The 6,677-nt window shown below is 39.6% G+C and overlaps 1 long non-coding RNA gene across 2 annotated transcripts in view; it reads left to right on the top strand.

Annotated features, from left to right (window-relative positions):
- Nucleotides 1-6,677, top strand: part of LOC108449301 — a 19,426-nt gene that overhangs the window by 423 nt on the left and 12,326 nt on the right. For both annotated transcript variants that reach the window (XR_001865456.1, XR_001865457.1), the window contains exon 2: nt 6,214-6,292. This is a non-coding gene — a long non-coding RNA (uncharacterized LOC108449301). The remainder of the gene's footprint in view (nt 1-6,213; nt 6,293-6,677) is intronic.

Below are 6,677 nucleotides of genomic sequence, written 5' to 3' on the forward strand. Positions count from 1 at the left end.
CGGTTCAGGTAGCCCCTGAGAAGGTGTCTGTCGCTGAGGGTAGTGCCAGACCGTGTGGGTCCAGATACCTGTTGAGGCAATGAAGAGCTCAGCCCACGTCCAGCTCTGGAACCTTCCCTCCTTCGCCCAGACGGGCACATGGGCGCTCAGCAGGGCCGTGCACAGGGCGGTATGAGTGATGGGTACACACAGGGCGTGAAGTTGGCCTGGAACTCTGAAGAAGTGGCAAAAAAATGCGTGAGGAAACCCTATTCTTACAGCCACCCATGGACTTAAGGAAGTCTGTCTATCATGGCTGTACGACAGTTTTTAGTTTATTATTGGCCTATTTCTTGAATACAGAAGCATGAAATGGTAAAAGCATCAGTACTTCTTCAGTGGGTTCAGTCTAGCAGTGCTGTTTCCTAAAAGAAAGCAAAAAGTGATGTGGTGAGGGCAATAGTACTGAATTGGTGCACAGCACCAGGCTTCCACCTGTCCAGTCAACTCTATCCAGTGTGAAACAGAGTAAGGGCTTGAGTGAATGCATCACGTTAGAGAAGTGCAGAAAACTCTACCTGATGAGCTTGTGCAGTAGGCTACTTACCAAGCCATTCTGGTTTAGTGCTCTGCCTGCCTATTTACATTAAAGCTTTCTGTAGGTTGTTTTTTTTTTTCCTATGAAATAACTGAAACGTTAATTGTTCTAAAAGATATGGTGAAGGAGGTTCCAAAGGAATATTCTGGTCTTATCTATAAAACTGCTTGAGAACCCTGTGTCTTTTGAGATAAAAGTGCAAGTTTTTTCTTGCCCTTTATTAAATATTTTTTACAATTATTGTGTGTTGCACCTCTAAACCATGCTGCAATCACCGATTTGCCCTCAACACAAAAAATGTCACCATTTTAAGCACGTAAAAGATGAAATGCATTGTCCAATATCATGCTAGTAGTCTCAGTGTGTCTGGAGTAGTGGCCAGGTGTAGTGATTTACATAGCCATTTAAGTTCATGGTTAATGCTAATTGCTAATAGGAGGAAAATGGAGGTAAGTGTAATTATCTGAAAACACACGTGTTTTCTCTTACTGAATTGCGGACTGCACTCTGTACTTATGTTTTAGCTTGTGGTAAGGTCTTTTGTCTGAATTTAAAGAGACTGGTTAATAGGTGCAAATAAGTGATTTTAATTAGATTTCTTCACTGCATGACAGGCAATTACAATTGTGGTAGCATCTGCAGCTGCTGAAGCAATAGCATAATGTTCTTGTAGTAAAGCAAAAAGATCTGCTTTCAGAAAGGGGAAAAAAAACTCCGAACTTTTCCCAATTAATTCTGAATCAGTTTCTTATATCTAAACCTGCAAATTATATATGTATGTGTGACTATAGGAGTGCAGTATCATTAGGCTTCATGCAGTTTGCATTACACTATACATATGTATATATGTATATGAAGACTCGGCTCACTTTATCTGATTTTCTTTTGTTAAGAAGATACATACCTACACACAGAAATCTTTGGAAATCTTAACCTAAACATTCTCGAATGAAGCCACAAAAGAGCTGCTTTAGAACAGGCTGATAGCTAATTCTGAATCAGTCTAATCACAAGAAATTATTCTGGTGTATCTGTATAAATCCATGGAGGTGCCATCACTGACACTTTGATGAAATACTTGCAGCAAATAATTGACCTGATGAATGAACTCCTTACTTCCAATTAACAAAATGCCTGAGAACAAACTCATGATAGCCCAGCATAAATGTTGCTTGGATTTAAAACACAAACTTTTATTTTTCTGGTAAGTTTTATTCTTTTGTCAGCATATATGTTCTTGCAATGCTCAGAAAATAGCAAAAATATTCTTTCCTGGATGATTCCTAGGTTCCTAGGAGTTCATCTGTGAAAGATACATCTATACTATGTATCACAGTAGTATTATAAATAGTTTGCACCTTTGTCATTAAGTTACATAATTATGTCTTTTGCAAGTTTTCAGTGGAGAAATGTGTTTTGAGATTTACTTGTGCTCTTATTTAGGAAGGCATGTGTTGGGGAACACAACATTACGGAAATACATCTTGATAACAGTTACAGAATAATAGTCTCTTTGTAGAAACCCAGCCTTTGTGGGGGAGATTGGTTACATGGAAGAACAAAAGGTGTCCTGCTCCACAGAGCTGAAAATCTAAGTTTTCAATTAAAAGTGAGGTGTGCAAATGTTGCTCAAGAAGAAAGTAACAGGAAAATAAGCAATTCCTGACAGAGAAAATGTAGCTTGTCTTTGATGTTTGCTATATAAATGTATGGTAGGAGCTGTCACTGGCATTGCAGTAAAACTAGGTCTTCTGCTTTTCCTATTTTTTTTCTTTGAAAGAAGGTTTTATTACAGATGTTTTCAGAGAACTTCCTGCCTGTATGAGAATACTGAGTGTGGGAAGGTGAAACAATTTCTGGTGGCAGGTAGTGTTCTGCATCACATTGACACAGTGACAATGCAGTTGGTCCTGAAAGGTAAATGATGCTGTGAAAAAGAAGGCTGGTGAGTGATACACAGAAGCTGATGTACTGAGAGTAGTGAATCTGTAAAATTTCATGGGAATCGGACAGTTTTCAATAAACATGACTTATATTCTCACTGTTCTAAATATTTTCATGTGAGAGAACAAGAAGTGGTACTTCCACAAGGAAATTCTTTCCACCAAAGGCTGTCAGGCAAAATGCAGGAGGGTGTGGTGATTTAAGTAATTCCAGGAGAGTGGCTTGGCATACCACAAACAACTTCTGAAGTTCTACTTCTGATTACGTTTTTATGGTCCCATAAATACTTATAGTTCTTGGGTACAAAAATAATCACAAAGGCATCTCAGCCCTACAGAGATTCCTCAGTCTGTCAGAATGAAGTAACAAACACTACAGGCTTCCCATCAACTTTGTTTATTTGAATAATAATTTAGGATACTCAGGTGCTAACAATACCAGTCTTCCCATATGACACTCTACAATAAAATAACAAAATGAGAAGTATTTTGTGGCAGAGGACAGGAAGGGATAAAGTTACTAGATGCACCATTGTGTACAGTTCTTGTTCCTCTGTTTAATAAGGCCATTCTAGGAACACATTCACAGTCAGAAAATAGGAACAATTACTGAAACTCCTTTTAGCAAAATAAATGAAAAGGAAAATGAGTTTCAGTGTTAGAGAGTTGACCACTTTTCCACAGTAAAGTCTTATTTTAAGATTTTCCTATGTGGCTTGCTTAGCCTGAAATATTTGAGACTTCTTTCCAAAGAGAAGAATGTTTCTGCAAAGGTTGATGCCAGTCAAATGGAAATACTTTTAATTTAAAAATCTACTATTGAAATTTAGTTATTTGTATTTTTGTCTCACCCTTCCTGCAAAGCAGCATTTTGCTATATCTTCAAATATTCTGCACAGCACAGTAAGCCTCACATGCATCAGCTGTTTTCTGAATTAATATAACCTTTAATAAGCCATTTCTGCTATTTTAGTAATTTAGTGCTCAGTGCAATTCCTTAACATTTGTAGGAATTCTTCATGATGATACTGTTGATTGCTAGTTCAAGTAACATTTGTTTGTCTCTCTCTCTACTTATGAGGGAAGATATAAATACCTTTCCACAGTTTAGATACAAGATAGATAAAGTCTCCCTTTGGCTCTTTTAGCAGAATGCTTTGGTTTCAGATTTTTTACTTATTTTAGTCTTAGAGCTGTTCTGAGAGTGAACAACCTTCTCTGTTATTAACGCAGCAATCAGTTTCAATCATAAAATTGATTTAGATCAACTTTTTTTCTTCTAAGTGCATACATCCTGGAAATTCTCTTATGGAGAAATGTATCAGTGTCTCTTGAAAAAAAGTCATGTTCAGCTCAGACCATTTTGGTTTTTAATTATAGCACAAAGTCTGTTAACAAAATCGGGCAGAGCTTCTAAAGAAGGATGAGTGAAAGCTGACTAAAGCTTATTGTTCAGCTGTAAATACCAACTCTTATGTCCAGATCTTGGAAGTTGTAATTTCCTTATAAAGGAACTTCCTGCTTTCATGACAAGGTCAAGCCAACTGACTGCAACAAGAAGTTACTCTGATAAATAGGTTACCTTTTAAAAGCAAATTCTACTCAAAAAATTCTTTATGGAGAAACAGTCCAAACTGACAGTGTTTCAAAATGTAATAACCAGTGCCACAGGCAGTTGGGGTTTTGTTGTCACTGATAATTGGAAAGTTTAGGGAACAGAAGCCCTTTTTCAGAACTGAAATAAAAGCAATGAACTTCAAAGCTTGGTTATGAGTTTAAGAACAGTTGTTTTGAGCTTAATTAAATATTTATTATAGACTGTGGGAGATACAGTGGATGGGAGAGGCTGGTGATAACCTTGCAAGGAACCCACTACTATAAAATAGTAGTAAAGAACTGGCAAGTCTACCTTTTTCATTGATTTAACTAATATGGGTTAAAAAAAACCATATTCAGATGAAATGTATGTAAATAAGTGTGCAGTAAATATATAATTTCGTTTTATTTCCTGTCGTACTGTAACAGCAGGGCATGGAAATAACAGCTTTTACAAGTTTCTCAGGTTTCTGGGCTGTCTGTGTATTGTGTCTCCTTAGCTGAAAGGGGAGACCTGACTTTCCTTGATATCAGATATTACAAGTTCTCAAACTGATCCTTGCTACTTAGAGAGCTCAGTTCCCAAGGTTCCTCCCACTTGCCCTAGGTGAGTGTAACAAGATAGGACTAAGATTCTTGTTTATTTGGATTAATTGTTTTTCAAATAATAATGGGCCTTATTTATCCCAAAGTTGCTTTAGAGTTGCTTTTAATGCCAAGATAAGCTTCCAGAATAAAATGAGTTTACTTTAAGAGCAAAGGTTGAACTGTAGGAGGGGATGCAAAGTAAGTAACAAAAATGCAATTTAAAATTAGGCTTACCAAGTGTTGCAGTGGGGATCCTGCAACACGCATATATCAAACCAGGAGTCCCGTGGAAAGGAAATATATATGGACAGACAGATTCTTGATAGCTGTTTCAGAGATGTTTATTTCTCCAGCCGCATGGCCGGAGCTCTGCCGAGGAACTGTTCCAGTCACGGGACCAAGGGTCCTTCTGCCCGCGCAGGGAACACAAACCAACCAATGGGAACGAGGCTGAGCAGGGGCAGGGAAGCCCCGTGTCTGTGCCCTCAGGGCCCCTCTCCCAGGGCTACACAGCAGGGGAGGGACCCCAACAACCAAGTAAGTTTTCCTTTTGGATACTTCAAGTTCACAGTTAACTTAAAGGTGAGAAAGGGAGAACTATGGCTTTTTCTTTTTCTGTATCCCAGGACTGGCTCGCACTAAATAGCTTTCTCAGTCCGTATGGTCATTGGTACTTAGTTTGGGGTGGTTCTCCCTGTTCTTAGGCATTATCATGTTCAATCTTATCATATTTCTATTCAGGAAGGAGGAGGAAATTTTCCTTCAGGAGTTTCTGGTGTTAGTCTTGTGTGTTCATTTGAGTTTAAATTATCCTCCTATTTTTGAAACATTTTGTAAGTTTTTGTCATAAGACATCTTTAGTGTTCATGCACCTTATTAGTTTCATTGTCTGCCATTCATTTTAAATGCTTTATTACAATTGCACAGATCAGCGCTAGAAAGGATAAGGTTGGATGTACAACACTTCATTCCCACTTCTTGCATCATTCCTATTATCTTCTTCTCCACATACTATTGGGACTCCTGCTCTTAAAATTCCTCCCTTGCTGCTTCTGACTCCAACAACATCAGTCAGCACAGCTTGAGGTGCCTCCTCTTTGACAGCCACTAGGTTATGACGGACTTCTTAGTCATCAGAACTGGTGGTGTGTGGCAGAACCAGGTTGAGTGGCATGATGAATGGAAGGTAGGCACTCGGGATGTTCAACCTGTCTGCTGCAGCCAGAAACAGCCCGGTGCAATTGAGCTCGTCACTGGGTCACTGGATGTTTTTGCTATTGTTCTGGGACTCACCTGCTTCACCAGTGCCTTTCTCTTGCTTTGTACAACAAGCGAGAAGCTGTTGCTGTCTGGCCTACTGGTTGAGCCTTCACTGTTCAGAGCAGCAGGACAGGCTGGTGAGCTCAGAGATCTACAGACTTGAGAGGAAGTGGACCAAGAGCCTCACACTGTCAGCCACTGAACACAGAAATACTCCACTAAAGTTTAATTTTGTTCATTGTATCTTAGCTTGCTGTCTGCTGAGTGTCCATCTGCAAGCATAAGGGGATATGGAGCATGAGCCATTCTCCAAATACAAATTTGTGAGGTAAGTCATAATAGCTTAGTCCTCCGAACAACATGCCCAAGACTTTAGTAAGTAAAGTAAGTTCTGGGAAGAGTAGCGTTGGGGTTTTAGGAGTTCTTGTGTTTTCTTTTTCTCTTAAAGAATTTTCTCCATACACGTTGCCAGGGGGACAAATTACTGGGTGCTTAAGAAAAACAAAAGACCTGGCCACAGAGGGAGGGGTCCAACTGTAGTACTCTCTTTCACCTGGGCTTGTGGGCTGTTAGTTCCCGGCGTTCGGACGGAGAGAGAGGCTGGAAGGAATTCGTCAGCATGGCAGGCTTCTGCTTTTCAGCTGCCTTCCTTCTACAAGAGAAGCCCTGGGATTCCCAAGCCCGCCTTGCCCTGCCCCCGCACTTGCTTTGAG

The sequence above is a fragment of the Corvus brachyrhynchos genome, unplaced genomic scaffold (genome assembly GCF_000691975.1).
Source record: "Corvus brachyrhynchos isolate BGI_N302 unplaced genomic scaffold, ASM69197v1 scaffold116, whole genome shotgun sequence".
Lineage (NCBI taxonomy): Eukaryota > Metazoa > Chordata > Aves > Passeriformes > Corvidae > Corvus > Corvus brachyrhynchos.